The sequence below is a fragment of the Rhinoderma darwinii genome (genome assembly GCF_050947455.1).
Source record: "Rhinoderma darwinii isolate aRhiDar2 chromosome 5 unlocalized genomic scaffold, aRhiDar2.hap1 SUPER_5_unloc_40, whole genome shotgun sequence".
NCBI classification, from domain to species: Eukaryota; Metazoa; Chordata; class Amphibia; order Anura; family Rhinodermatidae; genus Rhinoderma; species Rhinoderma darwinii.
In genome coordinates this window covers 1-20351 of record NW_027461799.1, presented here as the reverse complement: position 1 = coordinate 20351, position 20351 = coordinate 1, and the positions used below count along the sequence as shown (strand labels likewise).

Genomic DNA, 20351 nt, shown 5'->3' with positions numbered 1-20351 from the left:
TCATTCACCTTCCTTGTCTTCTCTCCGCCCTCCCTTTTAGGTAAGTTAAAGAGCTGCACCTGAGCCAGCCACTGATTGATTGATTGATTGATTGATTGATTGATTGATTGATTGATTGATTGATTGATTGATTGATTGATTGATGCAGCACAACAGTCAAATAGTGGAGTGGAGTAGGGGAACAGCAAACAGCCAATAAAGCAGCCCGCCCGCTCGCCTGCCCGCCACAATGGACCTACCTGTGTACACTAGATGGATGTGATGGAATGTACTGTCGTCCCTACATTTCAAGAAGAAGTAAGAATTGCAGTTGCAACAAAGCCTTGCTTGCCTACAAAGAGAGCAGCAATTTAGATTTGTTACTATGTTACCTAGAAGAATAACAAACTGTGCAAGGATGGAGGTTGTAGGAGCAAGGAGAAGTTGTCTGTAAAGTTGGTGGATGCCTATTTTCCATTTTGCAGTCCCTTGTCTCCCTCTTGTGGCCTCCTGGAGGCAACTAGCTGTGCAAAAAAAAGACAGCCTGGCGGCCGGCTGTTGCAGTGTTGCCCTCTCAGGCAACACTGAGTGACTGACTGAGCCTCACCGTCTTATATAAAGTTCAGACGGAACTTTGCACGTGTCATAGTGGAGCCCTCAGGATTCCAGAGCCAGCTTTCTGACATCATAATGGGGCCTCAGAGATAAAAGCCTGGGCCCAGGCAGTGTTGGTCAGTGCTGCTCAGCAGGCAGCACTGGACTGGACTGGATTACAGCTGATACAAGGTGTGAAGGAACAAGGGGTGGCTGTGGGCATGCACTTGCTGCCGCTGCCAGTGTTTATCTGCATGGCAGCAGGGCATTTGGGCGTTGCCAGGAAGGCGTTTTTATGTAGATTCCTCCTCTTTCAGCACTGCATTGTGGTGCAAGCAAAAGAAGCAAATCCTGTCTGGCTTCCTCTCCGGCCTTTATTCACCTCCCGTGTAGCTGTGAGTGTGTGAGCCTGCAGGGCCCCATGGAATTGCCTAGAAGTAGGCTGAATCGCTGCAAGGGCTGAACAGCAGTATCGGGCAGGCTCGGGCAACGCGCGGCCCGTTCGGGTTATCGCTTCTCGGCCTTTTGGCTAAGATCAAGTGTAGTATCTGTTCTTATCAGTTTAATATCTGATACGTCCCCTATCTGGGGACCATATATTAAATGGATTTTTAGAACAGGGAGATGGAAATAGAGCTTGCTCTGTCCACTCCACGCATTGACCTGGTATTGCAGTATTTCCAGGACCGGTGCACCCTTTCCTTATGTGTTGACTAAAAGCAGATTCCAAAAGTGTTTTTTGTCTTTGCTATTGTTTCTGTCTTTCTGAAGGGATCTCCCCTTTTAATCCCATTATTTCAACACCTGTTGGACAATGCATGAGTGATAATGAGCTCATTGATTAAATGCAATTAATGAATAGATTGCCACCTCTTGTTGTGTGTCGTCTGTGTTTCTGTGTTTCCGGCATTTCACATTGGAACACCTCATTCACCTTCCTTGTCTTCTCTCCGCCCTCCCTTTTAGGTAAGTTAAAGAGCTGCACCTGAGCCAGCCACTGATTGATTGATTGATTGATTGATTGATTGATTGATTGATTGATTGATTGATTGATTGATTGATTGATGCAGCACAACAGTCAAATAGTGGAGTGGAGTAGGGGAACAGCAAACAGCCAATAAAGCAGCCCGCCCGCTCGCCTGCCCGCCACAATGGACCTACCTGTGTACACTAGATGGATGTGATGGAATGTACTGTCGTCCCTACATTTCAAGAAGAAGTAAGAATTGCAGTTGCAACAAAGCCTTGCTTGCCTACAAAGAGAGCAGCAATTTGGATTTGTTACTATGTTACCTAGAAGAATAACAAACTGTGCAAGGATGGAGGTTGTAGGAGCAAGGAGAAGTTGTCTGTAAAGTTGGTGGATGCCTATTTTCCATTTTGCAGTCCCTTGTCTCCCTCTTGTGGCCTCCTGGAGGCAACTAGCTGTGCAAAAAAAAGACAGCCTGGCGGCCGGCTGTTGCAGTGTTGCCCTCTCAGGCAACACTGAGTGACTGACTGAGCCTCACCGTCTTATATAAAGTTCAGACGGAACTTTGCACGTGTCATAGTGGAGCCCTCAGGATTCCAGAGCCAGCTTTCTGACATCATAATGGGGCCTCAGAGATAAAAGCCTGGGCCCAGGCAGTGTTGGTCAGTGCTGCTCAGCAGGCAGCACTGGACTGGACTGGATTACAGCTGATACAAGGTGTGAAGGAACAAGGGGTGGCTGTGGGCATGCACTTGCTGCCGCTGCCAGTGTTTATCTGCATGGCAGCAGGGCATTTGGGCGTTGCCAGGAAGGCGTTTTTATGTAGATTCCTCCTCTTTCAGCACTGCATTGTGGTGCAAGCAAAAGAAGCAAATCCTGTCTGGCTTCTAGCTGTGAGTGTGTGAGCCTGCAGGGCCCCATGGAATTGCCTAGAAGTAGGCTGAATCGCTGCAAGGGCTGAACAGCAGTATCGGGCAGGCTCGGGCAACGCGCGGCCCGTTCGGGTTATCGCTTCTCGGCCTTTTGGCTAAGATCAAGTGTAGTATCTGTTCTTATCAGTTTAATATCTGATACGTCCCCTATCTGGGGACCATATATTAAATGGATTTTTAGAACAGGGAGATGGAAATAGAGCTTGCTCTGTCCACTCCACGCATTGACCTGGTATTGCAGTATTTCCAGGACCGGTGCACCCTTTCCTTATGTGTTGACTAAAAGCAGATTCCAAAAGTGTTTTTTGTCTTTGCTATTGTTTCTGTCTTTCTGAAGGGATCTCCCCTTTTAATCCCATTATTTCAACACCTGTTGGACAATGCATGAGTGATAATGAGCTCATTGATTAAATGCAATTAATGAATAGATTGCCACCTCTTGTTGTGTGTCGTCTGTGTTTCTGTGTTTCCGGCATTTCACATTGGAACACCTCATTCACCTTCCTTGTCTTCTCTCCGCCCTCCCTTTTAGGTAAGTTAAAGAGCTGCACCTGAGCCAGCCACTGATTGATTGATTGATTGATTGATTGATTGATTGATTGATTGATTGATGCAGCACAACAGTCAAATAGTGGAGTGGAGTAGGGGAACAGCAAACAGCCAATAAAGCAGCCCGCCCGCTCGCCTGCCCGCCACAATGGACCTACCTGTGTACACTAGATGGATGTGATGGAATGTACTGTCGTCCCTACATTTCAAGAAGAAGTAAGAATTGCAGTTGCAACAAAGCCTTGCTTGCCTACAAAGAGAGCAGCAATTTGGATTTGTTACTATGTTACCTAGAAGAATAACAAACTGTGCAAGGATGGAGGTTGTAGGAGCAAGGAGAAGTTGTCTGTAAAGTTGGTGGATGCCTATTTTCCATTTTGCAGTCCCTTGTCTCCCTCTTGTGGCCTCCTGGAGGCAACTAGCTGTGCAAAAAAAAGACAGCCTGGCGGCCGGCTGTTGCAGTGTTGCCCTCTCAGGCAACACTGAGTGACTGACTGAGCCTCACCGTCTTATATAAAGTTCAGACGGAACTTTGCACGTGTCATAGTGGAGCCCTCAGGATTCCAGAGCCAGCTTTCTGACATCATAATGGGGCCTCAGAGATAAAAGCCTGGGCCCAGGCAGTGTTGGTCAGTGCTGCTCAGCAGGCAGCACTGGACTGGACTGGATTACAGCTGATACAAGGTGTGAAGGAACAAGGGGTGGCTGTGGGCATGCACTTGCTGCCGCTGCCAGTGTTTATCTGCATGGCAGCAGGGCATTTGGGCGTTGCCAGGAAGGCGTTTTTATGTAGATTCCTCCTCTTTCAGCACTGCATTGTGGTGCAAGCAAAAGAAGCAAATCCTGTCTGGCTTCCTCTCCGGCCTTTATTCACCTCCCGTGTAGCTGTGAGTGTGTGAGCCTGCAGGGCCCCATGGAATTGCCTAGAAGTAGGCTGAATCGCTGCAAGGGCTGAACAGCAGTATCGGGCAGGCTCGGGCAACGCGCGGCCCGTTCGGGTTATCGCTTCTCGGCCTTTTGGCTAAGATCAAGTGTAGTATCTGTTCTTATCAGTTTAATATCTGATACGTCCCCTATCTGGGGACCATATATTAAATGGATTTTTAGAACAGGGAGATGGAAATAGAGCTTGCTCTGTCCACTCCACGCATTGACCTGGTATTGCAGTATTTCCAGGACCGGTGCACCCTTTCCTTATGTGTTGACTAAAAGCAGATTCCAAAAGTGTTTTTTGTCTTTGCTATTGTTTCTGTCTTTCTGAAGGGATCTCCCCTTTTAATCCCATTATTTCAACACCTGTTGGACAATGCATGAGTGATAATGAGCTCATTGATTAAATGCAATTAATGAATAGATTGCCACCTCTTGTTGTGTGTCGTCTGTGTTTCTGTGTTTCCGGCATTTCACATTGGAACACCTCATTCACCTTCCTTGTCTTCTCTCCGCCCTCCCTTTTAGGTAAGTTAAAGAGCTGCACCTGAGCCAGCCACTGATTGATTAATTGATTGATTGATTGATTGATTGATTGATTGATGCAGCACAACAGTCAAATAGTGGAGTGGAGTAGGGGAACAGCAAACAGCCAATAAAGCAGCCCGCCCGCTCGCCTGCCCGCCACAATGGACCTACCTGTGTACACTAGATGGATGTGATGGAATGTACTGTCGTCCCTACATTTCAAGAAGAAGTAAGAATTGCAGTTGCAACAAAGCCTTGCTTGCCTACAAAGAGAGCAGCAATTTGGATTTGTTACTATGTTACCTAGAAGAATAACAAACTGTGCAAGGATGGAGGTTGTAGGAGCAAGGAGAAGTTGTCTGTAAAGTTGGTGGATGCCTATTTTCCATTTTGCAGTCCCTTGTCTCCCTCTTGTGGCCTCCTGGAGGCAACTAGCTGTGCAAAAAAAAGACAGCCTGGCGGCCGGCTGTTGCAGTGTTGCCCTCTCAGGCAACACTGAGTGACTGACTGAGCCTCACCGTCTTATATAAAGTTCAGACGGAACTTTGCACGTGTCATAGTGGAGCCCTCAGGATTCCAGAGCCAGCTTTCTGACATCATAATGGGGCCTCAGAGATAAAAGCCTGGGCCCAGGCAGTGTTGGTCAGTGCTGCTCAGCAGGCAGCACTGGACTGGACTGGATTACAGCTGATACAAGGTGTGAAGGAACAAGGGGTGGCTGTGGGCATGCACTTGCTGCCGCTGCCAGTGTTTATCTGCATGGCAGCAGGGCATTTGGGCGTTGCCAGGAAGGCGTTTTTATGTAGATTCCTCCTCTTTCAGCACTGCATTGTGGTGCAAGCAAAAGAAGCAAATCCTGTCTGGCTTCCTCTCCGGCCTTTATTCACCTCCCGTGTAGCTGTGAGTGTGTGAGCCTGCAGGGCCCCATGGAATTGCCTAGAAGTAGGCTGAATCGCTGCAAGGGCTGAACAGCAGTATCGGGCAGGCTCGGGCAACGCGCGGCCCGTTCGGGTTATCGCTTCTCGGCCTTTTGGCTAAGATCAAGTGTAGTATCTGTTCTTATCAGTTTAATATCTGATACGTCCCCTATCTGGGGACCATATATTAAATGGATTTTTAGAACAGGGAGATGGAAATAGAGCTTGCTCTGTCCACTCCACGCATTGACCTGGTATTGCAGTATTTCCAGGACCGGTGCACCCTTTCCTTATGTGTTGACTAAAAGCAGATTCCAAAAGTGTTTTTTGTCTTTGCTATTGTTTCTGTCTTTCTGAAGGGATCTCCCCTTTTAATCCCATTATTTCAACACCTGTTGGACAATGCATGAGTGATAATGAGCTCATTGATTAAATGCAATTAATGAATAGATTGCCACCTCTTGTTGTGTGTCGTCTGTGTTTCTGTGTTTCCGGCATTTCACATTGGAACACCTCATTCACCTTCCTTGTCTTCTCTCCGCCCTCCCTTTTAGGTAAGTTAAAGAGCTGCACCTGAGCCAGCCACTGATTGATTGATTGATTGATTGATTGATTGATTGATTGATTGATTGATTGATTGATTGATGCAGCACAACAGTCAAATAGTGGAGTGGAGTAGGGGAACAGCAAACAGCCAATAAAGCAGCCCGCCCGCTCGCCTGCCCGCCACAATGGACCTACCTGTGTACACTAGATGGATGTGATGGAATGTACTGTCGTCCCTACATTTCAAGAAGAAGTAAGAATTGCAGTTGCAACAAAGCCTTGCTTGCCTACAAAGAGAGCAGCAATTTGGATTTGTTACTATGTTACCTAGAAGAATAACAAACTGTGCAAGGATGGAGGTTGTAGGAGCAAGGAGAAGTTGTCTGTAAAGTTGGTGGATGCCTATTTTCCATTTTGCAGTCCCTTGTCTCCCTCTTGTGGCCTCCTGGAGGCAACTAGCTGTGCAAAAAAAAGACAGCCTGGCGGCCGGCTGTTGCAGTGTTGCCCTCTCAGGCAACACTGAGTGACTGACTGAGCCTCACCGTCTTATATAAAGTTCAGACGGAACTTTGCACGTGTCATAGTGGAGCCCTCAGGATTCCAGAGCCAGCTTTCTGACATCATAATGGGGCCTCAGAGATAAAAGCCTGGGCCCAGGCAGTGTTGGTCAGTGCTGCTCAGCAGGCAGCACTGGACTGGACTGGATTACAGCTGATACAAGGTGTGAAGGAACAAGGGGTGGCTGTGGGCATGCACTTGCTGCCGCTGCCAGTGTTTATCTGCATGGCAGCAGGGCATTTGGGCGTTGCCAGGAAGGCGTTTTTATGTAGATTCCTCCTCTTTCAGCACTGCATTGTGGTGCAAGCAAAAGAAGCAAATCCTGTCTGGCTTCCTCTCCGGCCTTTATTCACCTCCCGTGTAGCTGTGAGTGTGTGAGCCTGCAGGGCCCCATGGAATTGCCTAGAAGTAGGCTGAATCGCTGCAAGGGCTGAACAGCAGTATCGGGCAGGCTCGGGCAACGCGCGGCCCGTTCGGGTTATCGCTTCTCGGCCTTTTGGCTAAGATCAAGTGTAGTATCTGTTCTTATCAGTTTAATATCTGATACGTCCCCTATCTGGGGACCATATATTAAATGGATTTTTAGAACAGGGAGATGGAAATAGAGCTTGCTCTGTCCACTCCACGCATTGACCTGGTATTGCAGTATTTCCAGGACCGGTGCACCCTTTCCTTATGTGTTGACTAAAAGCAGATTCCAAAAGTGTTTTTTGTCTTTGCTATTGTTTCTGTCTTTCTGAAGGGATCTCCCCTTTTAATCCCATTATTTCAACACCTGTTGGACAATGCATGAGTGATAATGAGCTCATTGATTAAATGCAATTAATGAATAGATTGCCACCTCTTGTTGTGTGTCGTCTGTGTTTCTGTGTTTCCGGCATTTCACATTGGAACACCTCATTCACCTTCCTTGTCTTCTCTCCGCCCTCCCTTTTAGGTAAGTTAAAGAGCTGCACCTGAGCCAGCCACTGATTGATTGATTGATTGATTGATTGATTGATTGATTGATGCAGCACAACAGTCAAATAGTGGAGTGGAGTAGGGGAACAGCAAACAGCCAATAAAGCAGCCCGCCCGCTCGCCTGCCCGCCACAATGGACCTACCTGTGTACACTAGATGGATGTGATGGAATGTACTGTCGTCCCTACATTTCAAGAAGAAGTAAGAATTGCAGTTGCAACAAAGCCTTGCTTGCCTACAAAGAGAGCAGCAATTTGGATTTGTTACTATGTTACCTAGAAGAATAACAAACTGTGCAAGGATGGAGGTTGTAGGAGCAAGGAGAAGTTGTCTGTAAAGTTGGTGGATGCCTATTTTCCATTTTGCAGTCCCTTGTCTCCCTCTTGTGGCCTCCTGGAGGCAACTAGCTGTGCAAAAAAAAGACAGCCTGGCGGCCGGCTGTTGCAGTGTTGCCCTCTCAGGCAACACTGAGTGACTGACTGAGCCTCACCGTCTTATATAAAGTTCAGACGGAACTTTGCACGTGTCATAGTGGAGCCCTCAGGATTCCAGAGCCAGCTTTCTGACATCATAATGGGGCCTCAGAGATAAAAGCCTGGGCCCAGGCAGTGTTGGTCAGTGCTGCTCAGCAGGCAGCACTGGACTGGACTGGATTACAGCTGATACAAGGTGTGAAGGAACAAGGGGTGGCTGTGGGCATGCACTTGCTGCCGCTGCCAGTGTTTATCTGCATGGCAGCAGGGCATTTGGGCGTTGCCAGGAAGGCGTTTTTATGTAGATTCCTCCTCTTTCAGCACTGCATTGTGGTGCAAGCAAAAGAAGCAAATCCTGTCTGGCTTCCTCTCCGGCCTTTATTCACCTCCCGTGTAGCTGTGAGTGTGTGAGCCTGCAGGGCCCCATGGAATTGCCTAGAAGTAGGCTGAATCGCTGCAAGGGCTGAACAGCAGTATCGGGCAGGCTCGGGCAACGCGCGGCCCGTTCGGGTTATCGCTTCTCGGCCTTTTGGCTAAGATCAAGTGTAGTATCTGTTCTTATCAGTTTAATATCTGATACGTCCCCTATCTGGGGACCATATATTAAATGGATTTTTAGAACAGGGAGATGGAAATAGAGCTTGCTCTGTCCACTCCACGCATTGACCTGGTATTGCAGTATTTCCAGGACCGGTGCACCCTTTCCTTATGTGTTGACTAAAAGCAGATTCCAAAAGTGTTTTTTGTCTTTGCTATTGTTTCTGTCTTTCTGAAGGGATCTCCCCTTTTAATCCCATTATTTCAACACCTGTTGGACAATGCATGAGTGATAATGAGCTCATTGATTAAATGCAATTAATGAATAGATTGCCACCTCTTGTTGTGTGTCGTCTGTGTTTCTGTGTTTCCGGCATTTCACATTGGAACACCTCATTCACCTTCCTTGTCTTCTCTCCGCCCTCCCTTTTAGGTAAGTTAAAGAGCTGCACCTGAGCCAGCCACTGATTGATTGATTGATTGATTGATTGATTGATTGATTGATTGATTGATTGATTGATTGATGCAGCACAACAGTCAAATAGTGGAGTGGAGTAGGGGAACAGCAAACAGCCAATAAAGCAGCCCGCCCGCTCGCCTGCCCGCCACAATGGACCTACCTGTGTACACTAGATGGATGTGATGGAATGTACTGTCGTCCCTACATTTCAAGAAGAAGTAAGAATTGCAGTTGCAACAAAGCCTTGCTTGCCTACAAAGAGAGCAGCAATTTGGATTTGTTACTATGTTACCTAGAAGAATAACAAACTGTGCAAGGATGGAGGTTGTAGGAGCAAGGAGAAGTTGTCTGTAAAGTTGGTGGATGCCTATTTTCCATTTTGCAGTCCCTTGTCTCCCTCTTGTGGCCTCCTGGAGGCAACTAGCTGTGCAAAAAAAAAGACAGCCTGGCGGCCGGCTGTTGCAGTGTTGCCCTCTCAGGCAACACTGAGTGACTGACTGAGCCTCACCGTCTTATATAAAGTTCAGACGGAACTTTGCACGTGTCATAGTGGAGCCCTCAGGATTCCAGAGCCAGCTTTCTGACATCATAATGGGGCCTCAGAGATAAAAGCCTGGGCCCAGGCAGTGTTGGTCAGTGCTGCTCAGCAGGCAGCACTGGACTGGACTGGATTACAGCTGATACAAGGTGTGAAGGAACAAGGGGTGGCTGTGGGCATGCACTTGCTGCCGCTGCCAGTGTTTATCTGCATGGCAGCAGGGCATTTGGGCGTTGCCAGGAAGGCGTTTTTATGTAGATTCCTCCTCTTTCAGCACTGCATTGTGGTGCAAGCAAAAGAAGCAAATCCTGTCTGGCTTCCTCTCCGGCCTTTATTCACCTCCCGTGTAGCTGTGAGTGTGTGAGCCTGCAGGGCCCCATGGAATTGCCTAGAAGTAGGCTGAATCGCTGCAAGGGCTGAACAGCAGTATCGGGCAGGCTCGGGCAACGCGCGGCCCGTTCGGGTTATCGCTTCTCGGCCTTTTGGCTAAGATCAAGTGTAGTATCTGTTCTTATCAGTTTAATATCTGATACGTCCCCTATCTGGGGACCATATATTAAATGGATTTTTAGAACAGGGAGATGGAAATAGAGCTTGCTCTGTCCACTCCACGCATTGACCTGGTATTGCAGTATTTCCAGGACCGGTGCACCCTTTCCTTATGTGTTGACTAAAAGCAGATTCCAAAAGTGTTTTTTGTCTTTGCTATTGTTTCTGTCTTTCTGAAGGGATCTCCCCTTTTAATCCCATTATTTCAACACCTGTTGGACAATGCATGAGTGATAATGAGCTCATTGATTAAATGCAATTAATGAATAGATTGCCACCTCTTGTTGTGTGTCGTCTGTGTTTCTGTGTTTCCGGCATTTCACATTGGAACACCTCATTCACCTTCCTTGTCTTCTCTCCGCCCTCCCTTTTAGGTAAGTTAAAGAGCTGCACCTGAGCCAGCCACTGATTGATTGATTGATTGATTGATTGATTGATTGATTGATTGATTGATTGATTGATTGATGCAGCACAACAGTCAAATAGTGGAGTGGAGTAGGGGAACAGCAAACAGCCAATAAAGCAGCCCGCCCGCTCACCTGCCCGCCACAATGGACCTACCTGTGTACACTAGATGGATGTGATGGAATGTACTGTCGTCCCTACATTTCAAGAAGAAGTAAGAATTGCAGTTGCAACAAAGCCTTGCTTGCCTACAAAGAGAGCAGCAATTTGGATTTGTTACTATGTTACCTAGAAGAATAACAAACTGTGCAAGGATGGAGGTTGTAGGAGCAAGGAGAAGTTGTCTGTAAAGTTGGTGGATGCCTATTTTCCATTTTGCAGTCCCTTGTCTCCCTCTTGTGGCCTCCTGGAGGCAACTAGCTGTGCAAAAAAAAGACAGCCTGGCGGCCGGCTGTTGCAGTGTTGCCCTCTCAGGCAACACTGAGTGACTGACTGAGCCTCACCGTCTTATATAAAGTTCAGACGGAACTTTGCACGTGTCATAGTGGAGCCCTCAGGATTCCAGAGCCAGCTTTCTGACATCATAATGGGGCCTCAGAGATAAAAGCCTGGGCCCAGGCAGTGTTGGTCAGTGCTGCTCAGCAGGCAGCACTGGACTGGACTGGATTACAGCTGATACAAGGTGTGAAGGAACAAGGGGTGGCTGTGGGCATGCACTTGCTGCCGCTGCCAGTGTTTATCTGCATGGCAGCAGGGCATTTGGGCGTTGCCAGGAAGGCGTTTTTATGTAGATTCCTCCTCTTTCAGCACTGCATTGTGGTGCAAGCAAAAGAAGCAAATCCTGTCTGGCTTCCTCTCCGGCCTTTATTCACCTCCCGTGTAGCTGTGAGTGTGTGAGCCTGCAGGGCCCCATGGAATTGCCTAGAAGTAGGCTGAATCGCTGCAAGGGCTGAACAGCAGTATCGGGCAGGCTCGGGCAACGCGCGGCCCGTTCGGGTTATCGCTTCTCGGCCTTTTGGCTAAGATCAAGTGTAGTATCTGTTCTTATCAGTTTAATATCTGATACGTCCCCTATCTGGGGACCATATATTAAATGGATTTTTAGAACAGGGAGATGGAAATAGAGCTTGCTCTGTCCACTCCACGCATTGACCTGGTATTGCAGTATTTCCAGGACCGGTGCACCCTTTCCTTATGTGTTGACTAAAAGCAGATTCCAAAAGTGTTTTTTGTCTTTGCTATTGTTTCTGTCTTTCTGAAGGGATCTCCCCTTTTAATCCCATTATTTCAACACCTGTTGGACAATGCATGAGTGATAATGAGCTCATTGATTAAATGCAATTAATGAATAGATTGCCACCTCTTGTTGTGTGTCGTCTGTGTTTCTGTGTTTCCGGCATTTCACATTGGAACACCTCATTCACCTTCCTTGTCTTCTCTCCGCCCTCCCTTTTAGGTAAGTTAAAGAGCTGCACCTGAGCCAGCCACTGATTGATTGATTGATTGATTGATTGATTGATTGATTGATTGATTGATTGATTGATTGATGCAGCACAACAGTCAAATAGTGGAGTGGAGTAGGGGAACAGCAAACAGCCAATAAAGCAGCCCGCCCGCTCGCCTGCCCGCCACAATGGACCTACCTGTGTACACTAGATGGATGTGATGGAATGTACTGTCGTCCCTACATTTCAAGAAGAAGTAAGAATTGCAGTTGCAACAAAGCCTTGCTTGCCTACAAAGAGAGCAGCAATTTGGATTTGTTACTATGTTACCTAGAAGAATAACAAACTGTGCAAGGATGGAGGTTGTAGGAGCAAGGAGAAGTTGTCTGTAAAGTTGGTGGATGCCTATTTTCCATTTTGCAGTCCCTTGTCTCCCTCTTGTGGCCTCCTGGAGGCAACTAGCTGTGCAAAAAAAAAGACAGCCTGGCGGCCGGCTGTTGCAGTGTTGCCCTCTCAGGCAACACTGAGTGACTGACTGAGCCTCACCGTCTTATATAAAGTTCAGACGGAACTTTGCACGTGTCATAGTGGAGCCCTCAGGATTCCAGAGCCAGCTTTCTGACATCATAATGGGGCCTCAGAGATAAAAGCCTGGGCCCAGGCAGTGTTGGTCAGTGCTGCTCAGCAGGCAGCACTGGACTGGACTGGATTACAGCTGATACAAGGTGTGAAGGAACAAGGGGTGGCTGTGGGCATGCACTTGCTGCCGCTGCCAGTGTTTATCTGCATGGCAGCAGGGCATTTGGGCGTTGCCAGGAAGGCGTTTTTATGTAGATTCCTCCTCTTTCAGCACTGCATTGTGGTGCAAGCAAAAGAAGCAAATCCTGTCTGGCTTCCTCTCCGGCCTTTATTCACCTCCCGTGTAGCTGTGAGTGTGTGAGCCTGCAGGGCCCCATGGAATTGCCTAGAAGTAGGCTGAATCGCTGCAAGGGCTGAACAGCAGTATCGGGCAGGCTCGGGCAACGCGCGGCCCGTTCGGGTTATCGCTTCTCGGCCTTTTGGCTAAGATCAAGTGTAGTATCTGTTCTTATCAGTTTAATATCTGATACGTCCCCTATCTGGGGACCATATATTAAATGGATTTTTAGAACAGGGAGATGGAAATAGAGCTTGCTCTGTCCACTCCACGCATTGACCTGGTATTGCAGTATTTCCAGGACCGGTGCACCCTTTCCTTATGTGTTGACTAAAAGCAGATTCCAAAAGTGTTTTTTGTCTTTGCTATTGTTTCTGTCTTTCTGAAGGGATCTCCCCTTTTAATCCCATTATTTCAACACCTGTTGGACAATGCATGAGTGATAATGAGCTCATTGATTAAATGCAATTAATGAATAGATTGCCACCTCTTGTTGTGTGTCGTCTGTGTTTCTGTGTTTCCGGCATTTCACATTGGAACACCTCATTCACCTTCCTTGTCTTCTCTCCGCCCTCCCTTTTAGGTAAGTTAAAGAGCTGCACCTGAGCCAGCCACTGATTGATTGATTGATTGATTGATTGATTGATTGATTGATTGATTGATTGATTGATTGATTGATGCAGCACAACAGTCAAATAGTGGAGTGGAGTAGGGGAACAGCAAACAGCCAATAAAGCAGCCCGCCCGCTCACCTGCCCGCCACAATGGACCTACCTGTGTACACTAGATGGATGTGATGGAATGTACTGTCGTCCCTACATTTCAAGAAGAAGTAAGAATTGCAGTTGCAACAAAGCCTTGCTTGCCTACAAAGAGAGCAGCAATTTGGATTTGTTACTATGTTACCTAGAAGAATAACAAACTGTGCAAGGATGGAGGTTGTAGGAGCAAGGAGAAGTTGTCTGTAAAGTTGGTGGATGCCTATTTTCCATTTTGCAGTCCCTTGTCTCCCTCTTGTGGCCTCCTGGAGGCAACTAGCTGTGCAAAAAAAAGACAGCCTGGCGGCCGGCTGTTGCAGTGTTGCCCTCTCAGGCAACACTGAGTGACTGACTGAGCCTCACCGTCTTATATAAAGTTCAGACGGAACTTTGCACGTGTCATAGTGGAGCCCTCAGGATTCCAGAGCCAGCTTTCTGACATCATAATGGGGCCTCAGAGATAAAAGCCTGGGCCCAGGCAGTGTTGGTCAGTGCTGCTCAGCAGGCAGCACTGGACTGGACTGGATTACAGCTGATACAAGGTGTGAAGGAACAAGGGGTGGCTGTGGGCATGCACTTGCTGCCGCTGCCAGTGTTTATCTGCATGGCAGCAGGGCATTTGGGCGTTGCCAGGAAGGCGTTTTTATGTAGATTCCTCCTCTTTCAGCACTGCATTGTGGTGCAAGCAAAAGAAGCAAATCCTGTCTGGCTTCCTCTCCGGCCTTTATTCACCTCCCGTGTAGCTGTGAGTGTGTGAGCCTGCAGGGCCCCATGGAATTGCCTAGAAGTAGGCTGAATCGCTGCAAGGGCTGAACAGCAGTATCGGGCAGGCTCGGGCAACGCGCGGCCCGTTCGGGTTATCGCTTCTCGGCCTTTTGGCTAAGATCAAGTGTAGTATCTGTTCTTATCAGTTTAATATCTGATACGTCCCCTATCTGGGGACCATATATTAAATGGATTTTTAGAACAGGGAGATGGAAATAGAGCTTGCTCTGTCCACTCCACGCATTGACCTGGTATTGCAGTATTTCCAGGACCGGTGCACCCTTTCCTTATGTGTTGACTAAAAGCAGATTCCAAAAGTGTTTTTTGTCTTTGCTATTGTTTCTGTCTTTCTGAAGGGATCTCCCCTTTTAATCCCATTATTTCAACACCTGTTGGACAATGCATGAGTGATAATGAGCTCATTGATTAAATGCAATTAATGAATAGATTGCCACCTCTTGTTGTGTGTCGTCTGTGTTTCTGTGTTTCCGGCATTTCACATTGGAACACCTCATTCACCTTCCTTGTCTTCTCTCCGCCCTCCCTTTTAGGTAAGTTAAAGAGCTGCACCTGAGCCAGCCACTGATTGATTGATTGATTGATTGATTGATTGATTGATTGATTGATTGATGCAGCACAACAGTCAAATAGTGGAGTGGAGTAGGGGAACAGCAAACAGCCAATAAAGCAGCCCGCCCGCTCACCTGCCCGCCACAATGGACCTACCTGTGTACACTAGATGGATGTGATGGAATGTACTGTCGTCCCTACATTTCAAGAAGAAGTAAGAATTGCAGTTGCAACAAAGCCTTGCTTGCCTACAAAGAGAGCAGCAATTTGGATTTGTTACTATGTTACCTAGAAGAATAACAAACTGTGCAAGGATGGAGGTTGTAGGAGCAAGGAGAAGTTGTCTGTAAAGTTGGTGGATGCCTATTTTCCATTTTGCAGTCCCTTGTCTCCCTCTTGTGGCCTCCTGGAGGCAACTAGCTGTGCAAAAAAAAAGACAGCCTGGCGGCCGGCTGTTGCAGTGTTGCCCTCTCAGGCAACACTGAGTGACTGACTGAGCCTCACCGTCTTATATAAAGTTCAGACGGAACTTTGCACGTGTCATAGTGGAGCCCTCAGGATTCCAGAGCCAGCTTTCTGACATCATAATGGGGCCTCAGAGATAAAAGCCTGGGCCCAGGCAGTGTTGGTCAGTGCTGCTCAGCAGGCAGCACTGGACTGGACTGGATTACAGCTGATACAAGGTGTGAAGGAACAAGGGGTGGCTGTGGGCATGCACTTGCTGCCGCTGCCAGTGTTTATCTGCATGGCAGCAGGGCATTTGGGCGTTGCCAGGAAGGCGTTTTTATGTAGATTCCTCCTCTTTCAGCACTGCATTGTGGTGCAAGCAAAAGAAGCAAATCCTGTCTGGCTTCCTCTCCGGCCTTTATTCACCTCCCGTGTAGCTGTGAGTGTGTGAGCCTGCAGGGCCCCATGGAATTGCCTAGAAGTAGGCTGAATCGCTGCAAGGGCTGAACAGCAGTATCGGGCAGGCTCGGGCAACGCGCGGCCCGTTCGGGTTATCGCTTCTCGGCCTTTTGGCTAAGATCAAGTGTAGTATCTGTTCTTATCAGTTTAATATCTGATACGTCCCCTATCTGGGGACCATATATTAAATGGATTTTTAGAACAGGGAGATGGAAATAGAGCTTGCTCTGTCCACTCCACGCATTGACCTGGTATTGCAGTATTTCCAGGACCGGTGCACCCTTTCCTTATGTGTTGACTAAAAGCAGATTCCAAAAGTGTTTTTTGTCTTTGCTATTGTTTCTGTCTTTCTGAAGGGATCTCCCCTTTTAATCCCATTATTTCAACACCTGTTGGACAATGCATGAGTGATAATGAGCTCATTGATTAAATGCAATTAATGAATAGATTGCCACCTCTTGTTGTGTGTCGTCTGTGTTTCTGTGTTTCCGGCATTTCACATTGGAACACCTCATTCACCTTCCTTGTCTTCTCTCCGCCCTCCCTTTTAGGTAAGTTAAAGAGCTGCACCTGAGCCAGCCACTGATTGATTGATTGATTGATTGATTGATTGATTGATTGATTGATTGATTGATTGATTGATTGATGCAGCACAACAGTCAAATAGTGGAGTGGAGTAGGGGAACAGCAAACAGCCAATAAAGCAGCCCGCCCGCTCACCTGCCCGCCACAATGGACCTACCTGTGTACACTAGATGGATGTGATGGAATGTACTGTCGTCCCTACATTTCAAGAAGAAGTAAGAATTGCAGTTGCAACAAAGCCTTGCTTGCCTACAAAGAGAGCAGCAATTTGGATTTGTTACTATGTTACCTAGAAGAATAACAAACTGTGCAAGGATGGAGGTTGTAGGAGCAAGGAGAAGTTGTCTGTAAAGTTGGTGGATGCCTATTTTCCATTTTGCAGTCCCTTGTCTCCCTCTTGTGGCCTCCTGGAGGCAACTAGCTGTGCAAAAAAAAGACAGCCTGGCGGCCGGCTGTTGCAGTGTTGCCCTCTCAGGCAACACTGAGTGACTGACTGAGCCTCACCGTCTTATATAAAGTTCAGACGGAACTTTGCACGTGTCATAGTGGAGCCCTCAGGATTCCAGAGCCAGCTTTCTGACATCATAATGGGGCCTCAGAGATAAAAGCCTGGGCCCAGGCAGTGTTGGTCAGTGCTGCTCAGCAGGCAGCACTGGACTGGACTGGATTACAGCTGATACAAGGTGTGAAGGAACAAGGGGTGGCTGTGGGCATGCACTTGCTGCCGCTGCCAGTGTTTATCTGCATGGCAGCAGGGCATTTGGGCGTTGCCAGGAAGGCGTTTTTATGTAGATTCCTCCTCTTTCAGCACTGCATTGTGGTGCAAGCAAAAGAAGCAAATCCTGTCTGGCTTCCTCTCCGGCCTTTATTCACCTCCCGTGTAGCTGTGAGTGTGTGAGCCTGCAGGGCCCCATGGAATTGCCTAGAAGTAGGCTGAATCGCTGCAAGGGCTGAACAGCAGTATCGGGCAGGCTCGGGCAACGCGCGGCCCGTTCGGGTTATCGCTTCTCGGCCTTTTGGCTAAGATCAAGTGTAGTATCTGTTCTTATCAGTTTAATATCTGATACGTCCCCTATCTGGGGACCATATATTAAATGGATTTTTAGAACAGGGAGATGGAAATAGAGCTTGCTCTGTCCACTCCACGCATTGACCTGGTATTGCAGTATTTCCAGGACCGGTGCACCCTTTCCTTATGTGTTGACTAAAAGCAGATTCCAAAAGTGTTTTTTGTCTTTGCTATTGTTTCTGTCTTTCTGAAGGGATCTCCCCTTTTAATCCCATTATTTCAACACCTGTTGGACAATGCATGAGTGATAATGAGCTCATTGATTAAATGCAATTAATGAATAGATTGCCACCTCTTGTTGTGTGTCGTCTGTGTTTCTGTGTTTCCGGCATTTCACATTGGAACACCTCATTCACCTTCCTTGTCTTCTCTCCGCCCTCCCTTTTAGGTAAGTTAAAGAGCTGCACCTGAGCCAGCCACTGATTGATTGATTGATTGATTGATTGATTGATTGATTGATTGATTGATTGATTGATTGATGCAGCACAACAGTCAAATAGTGGAGTGGAGTAGGGGAACAGCAAACAGCCAATAAAGCAGCCCGCCCGCTCGCCTGCCCGCCACAATGGACCTACCTGTGTACACTAGATGGATGTGATGGAATGTACTGTCGTCCCTACATTTCAAGAAGAAGTAAGAATTGCAGTTGCAACAAAGCCTTGCTTGCCTACAAAGAGAGCAGCAATTTGGATTTGTTACTATGTTACCTAGAAGAATAACAAACTGTGCAAGGATGGAGGTTGTAGGAGCAAGGAGAAGTTGTCTGTAAAGTTGGTGGATGCCTATTTTCCATTTTGCAGTCCCTTCTCTCCCTCTTGTGGCCTCCTGGAGGCAACTAGCTGTGCAAAAAAAAGACAGCCTGGCGGCCGGCTGTTGCAGTGTTGCCCTCTCAGGCAACACTGAGTGACTGACTGAGCCTCACCGTCTTATATAAAGTTCAGACGGAACTTTGCACGTGTCATAGTGGAGCCCTCAGGATTCCAGAGCCAGCTTTCTGACATCATAATGGGGCCTCAGAGATAAAAGCCTGGGCCCAGGCAGTGTTGGTCAGTGCTGCTCAGCAGGCAGCACTGGACTGGACTGGATTACAGCTGATACAAGGTGTGAAGGAACAAGGGGTGGCTGTGGGCATGCACTTGCTGCCGCTGCCAGTGTTTATCTGCATGGCAGCAGGGCATTTGGGCGTTGCCAGGAAGGCGTTTTTATGTAGATTCCTCCTCTTTCAGCACTGCATTGTGGTGCAAGCAAAAGAAGCAAATCCTGTCTGGCTTCCTCTCCGGCCTTTATTCACCTCCCGTGTAGCTGTGAGTGTGTGAGCCTGCAGGGCCCCATGGAATTGCCTAGAAGTAGGCTGAATCGCTGCAAGGGCTGAACAGCAGTATCGGGCAGGCTCGGGCAACGCGCGGCCCGTTCGGGTTATCGCTTCTCGGCCTTTTGGCTAAGATCAAGTGTAGTATCTGTTCTTATCAGTTTAATATCTGATACGTCCCCTATCTGGGGACCATATATTAAATGGATTATTAGAACAGGGAGATGGAAATAGAGCTTGCTCTGTCCACTCCACGCATTGACCTGGTATTGCAGTATTTCCAGGACCGGTGCACCCTTTCCTTATGTGTTGACTAAAAGCAGATTCCAAAAGTGTTTTTTGTCTTTGCTATTGTTTCTGTCTTTCTGAAGGGATCTCCCCTTTTAATCCCATTATTTCAACACCTGTTGGACAATGCATGAGTGATAATGAGCTCATTGATTAAATGCAATTAATGAATAGATTGCCACCTCTTGTTGTGTGTCGTCTGTGTTTCTGTGTTTCCGGCATTTCACATTGGAACACCTCATTCACCTTCCTTGTCTTCTCTCCGCCCTCCCTTTTAGGTAAGTTAAAGAGCTGCACCTGAGCCAGCCACTGATTGATTGATTGATTGATTGATTGATTGATTGATTGATTGATGCAGCACAACAGTCAAATAGTGGAGTGGAGTAGGGGAACAGCAAACAGCCAATAAAGCAGCCCGCCCGCTCGCCTGCCCGCCACAATGGACCTACCTGTGTACACTAGATGGATGTGATGGAATGTACTGTCGTCCCTACATTTCAAGAAGAAGTAAGAATTGCAGTTGCAACAAAGCCTTGCTTGCCTACAAAGAGAGCAGCAATTTGGATTTGTTACTATGTTACCTAGAAGAATAACAAACTGTGCAAGGATGGAGGTTGTAGGAGCAAGGAGAAGTTGTCTGTAAAGTTGGTGGATGCCTATTTTCCATTTTGCAGTCCCTTGTCTCTCTCTTGTGGCCTCCTGGAGGCAACTAGCTGTGCAAAAAAAAGACAGCCTGGCGGCCGGCTGTTGCAGTGTTGCCCTCTCAGGCAACACTGAGTGACTGACTGAGCCTCACCGTCTTATATAAAGTTCAGACGGAACTTTGCACGTGTCATAGTGGAGCCCTCAGGATTCCAGAGCCAGCTTTCTGACATCATAATGGGGCCTCAGAGATAAAAGCCTGGGCCCAGGCAGTGTTGGTCAGTGCTGCTCAGCAGGCAGCACTGGACTGGACTGGATTACAGCTGATACAAGGTGTGAAGGAACAAGGGGTGGCTGTGGGCATGCACTTGCTGCCGCTGCCAGTGTTTATCTGCATGGCAGCAGGGCATTTGGGCGTTGCCAGGAAGGCGTTTTTATGTAGATTCCTCCTCTTTCAGCACTGCATTGTGGTGCAAGCAAAAGAAGCAAATCCTGTCTGGCTTCCTCTCCGGCCTTTATTCACCTCCCGTGTAGCTGTGAGTGTGTGAGCCTGCAGGGCCCCATGGAATTGCCTAGAAGTAGGCTGAATCGCTGCAAGGGCTGAACAGCAGTATCGGGCAGGCTCGGGCAACGCGCGGCCCGTTCGGGTTATCGCTTCTCGGCCTTTTGGCT

General features: G+C 47.8%; 13 non-coding genes across 13 annotated transcripts; all 13 read left to right on the top strand.

The window, feature by feature from the left end:
* Window positions 1-1082: 1082 nt before the first annotated feature.
* Window positions 1083-1273, top strand: LOC142692860 (U2 spliceosomal RNA). The gene has a single exon (XR_012861260.1). It is a non-coding gene; the product is annotated as a U2 spliceosomal RNA (small nuclear RNA).
* A 1277-nt stretch (window positions 1274-2550) lies between these two features.
* LOC142692848 (U2 spliceosomal RNA) lies at window positions 2551-2741 on the top strand. The gene has a single exon (XR_012861249.1). It is a non-coding gene; the product is annotated as a U2 spliceosomal RNA (small nuclear RNA).
* A 1284-nt stretch (window positions 2742-4025) lies between these two features.
* Window positions 4026-4216, top strand: LOC142692836 (U2 spliceosomal RNA). Its single transcript, XR_012861238.1, has one exon. It is a non-coding gene; the product is annotated as a U2 spliceosomal RNA (small nuclear RNA).
* A 1280-nt stretch (window positions 4217-5496) lies between these two features.
* On the top strand, window positions 5497-5687 carry LOC142692822 (U2 spliceosomal RNA). The gene has a single exon (XR_012861226.1). It is a non-coding gene; the product is annotated as a U2 spliceosomal RNA (small nuclear RNA).
* A 1296-nt stretch (window positions 5688-6983) lies between these two features.
* Window positions 6984-7174, top strand: LOC142692810 (U2 spliceosomal RNA). Its single transcript, XR_012861215.1, has one exon. It is a non-coding gene; the product is annotated as a U2 spliceosomal RNA (small nuclear RNA).
* Window positions 7175-8450: 1276 nt separating this feature from the next.
* Window positions 8451-8641, top strand: LOC142692798 (U2 spliceosomal RNA). The gene has a single exon (XR_012861204.1). It is a non-coding gene; the product is annotated as a U2 spliceosomal RNA (small nuclear RNA).
* A 1297-nt stretch (window positions 8642-9938) lies between these two features.
* On the top strand, window positions 9939-10129 carry LOC142692786 (U2 spliceosomal RNA). Its single transcript, XR_012861193.1, has one exon. It is a non-coding gene; the product is annotated as a U2 spliceosomal RNA (small nuclear RNA).
* Window positions 10130-11425: 1296 nt separating this feature from the next.
* Window positions 11426-11616, top strand: LOC142692774 (U2 spliceosomal RNA). Its single transcript, XR_012861182.1, has one exon. It is a non-coding gene; the product is annotated as a U2 spliceosomal RNA (small nuclear RNA).
* Window positions 11617-12913: 1297 nt separating this feature from the next.
* On the top strand, window positions 12914-13104 carry LOC142692761 (U2 spliceosomal RNA). Its single transcript, XR_012861171.1, has one exon. It is a non-coding gene; the product is annotated as a U2 spliceosomal RNA (small nuclear RNA).
* A 1300-nt stretch (window positions 13105-14404) lies between these two features.
* On the top strand, window positions 14405-14595 carry LOC142692749 (U2 spliceosomal RNA). Its single transcript, XR_012861160.1, has one exon. It is a non-coding gene; the product is annotated as a U2 spliceosomal RNA (small nuclear RNA).
* Window positions 14596-15880: 1285 nt separating this feature from the next.
* On the top strand, window positions 15881-16071 carry LOC142692737 (U2 spliceosomal RNA). The gene has a single exon (XR_012861149.1). It is a non-coding gene; the product is annotated as a U2 spliceosomal RNA (small nuclear RNA).
* Window positions 16072-17371: 1300 nt separating this feature from the next.
* LOC142692725 (U2 spliceosomal RNA) lies at window positions 17372-17562 on the top strand. The gene has a single exon (XR_012861138.1). It is a non-coding gene; the product is annotated as a U2 spliceosomal RNA (small nuclear RNA).
* A 1296-nt stretch (window positions 17563-18858) lies between these two features.
* Window positions 18859-19049, top strand: LOC142692916 (U2 spliceosomal RNA). Its single transcript, XR_012861310.1, has one exon. It is a non-coding gene; the product is annotated as a U2 spliceosomal RNA (small nuclear RNA).
* The last annotated feature ends 1302 nt before the right edge of the window (window positions 19050-20351 follow it).